The 1720-nt window shown below is 42.4% G+C and overlaps 1 pseudogene; it reads right to left on the bottom strand.

The window, feature by feature from the left end:
• Positions 1–376: 376 nt before the first annotated feature.
• Positions 377–946, bottom strand: LOC138813580 (calcineurin B homologous protein 1 pseudogene; annotated as a pseudogene).
• Positions 947–1720: the final 774 nt, after the last annotated feature.

Genomic DNA, 1720 nt, shown 5'->3' with positions numbered 1-1720 from the left:
CTGGAGGGGAGGCAGCATGGCTTGTCTACATCCAGTGAGAGCTTTGCTGGCTGGTTCTTGGTGTGAGTCCCTCTCACACTGTCTCACACTGGCTAGAAGTGGAGTGTCAGCAGTAGAGAGAGGAAGGTCATATTTCTATATGGAGAACGGTACGTGGATACTGAACAGAAATAGACTGGGAGGGGTGGAGGACACCATGCCGTAATGCCCTGTTTGTAGACCAAAGGCAGGTTTGTATGCACAGTACAGATTTGGGGTTGTCATGCAATAGCAGTAGTTCTCTGGGAGAAGGGGGTTGGTGGGTAGACATGGGGGGGGCAGGAGATGCCTAAATTCCAGTTCTTAAATACTAGAAAGCAAGAACAACTTGGTCTTTTCAGTGAAGAAATCGGATGGTCATTTTCTGTTCCACACCCACCTTCTCCAAAACCTTAATAACTTCTGTGAAAGATATGGCACTGTCTCATCCTGATCAGCCTCCTGAATTTTCCTGTCTGTGATGCTGCCCAGCTGCTCCTCACTTAAACCATCATGAATAGGACCTGTTAACAGCTAATCATGGGAGATCTTGTCATCTTTATCCAAATCCTATAGTTGAAAAGCAAAGTGCAGTTTGTTGCTTCGGCTGTTAAGTGGCTCTGGTCCATTGAGTCATTGCTCTTTTCATTATCCTCAGTGGGTCGGAAATGAGCCAAAGTCCTCATGAATCCCAAGAGGTTTACCGGGTCCTCTCCCTCTGAAAAAAAAGGCATTGATGGTCCTGTCTCCCAGTGGGTTGATGGCAAGTTCTGGGATCCTCCGGAAATCTTCTCAGCTGAGAGTCCTGTTCTCTCCTTTGTCCAGGCTGGTGAACTGACTGTAGAGGCATGTGATCGGAAAAGCACAACTCCTTCTTGATCTCTTCTAGCTCTTTGGCCCACAGTAACCTGGAGGCCCAAGACCCCATTGCCTTGCAGGGAGCTCCTCGGGGAGAGGGGACACCAGTAAACATTGTAATTTTTTTAGAAAGGCAAAGTCCAAGTTCAATAAAATAAACACCAGGAAATGGGTCCAAGGGAAAGGGTTATATGCAGTCAAGAATTCAATATATAGCCTACAAAATTTTTTAAAAGTGAGGGAAGGTGTACGTGGAAAGGGATGGGTGAGACTATTGAAAGGGGTGATATTGATAAAGATGCATTGTATTCATAAACTGCTTTGTTAAATGGCAACTTCATACAACTACTTAAAGTTAATAGACTAAAATAAATAAAATCCAGCCATGAAAATTATATAGGATGAAAATTAGTCATGCACATGTTAAAATGTGACTCAGTCTAAGAGTGTTCCCTTGTGGAAATTGGAATCGTGGAGAATCAATGGTAACACCTTTTGGGGACAAGACTGGTTAGTTTATGTCTTGAGATCAGCTTAGAAACTGGCTTGATTGACCAGGTAAGAAAACTATCAATTCAACTTCTCAGGCTAGTCCTCTCTAGAATAGAAGTAAGAAACAGGAGCACCAGATAAACAGAAATCAATTTTTTCAGAATATATTCACTTAAAGGAAATAGATCCTCTCTTCTGCAAGGCTTTCTTAGATGTTTATTTTCACCATATTTAAGAAAGCTTGATTCTTTTCTCATTTTAGAGATTAGGAGAAGTCAAGGATGGAAGTGACACTGTAATGGGGAGACATTAACATTCTTCAAAACAGAGGAACAATAGCTCAATATGGAGA

Source organism: Dipodomys merriami, unplaced genomic scaffold, assembly GCF_024711535.1.
Source record: "Dipodomys merriami isolate MVZ:Mamm:240054 unplaced genomic scaffold, mDipMer1.0.p SCAF_6, whole genome shotgun sequence".
Classification (NCBI taxonomy): Eukaryota; Metazoa; Chordata; class Mammalia; order Rodentia; family Heteromyidae; genus Dipodomys; species Dipodomys merriami.
Note: the sequence above shows the minus strand (reverse complement) of the source record. Positions and strands in the feature narration are given on the sequence as shown.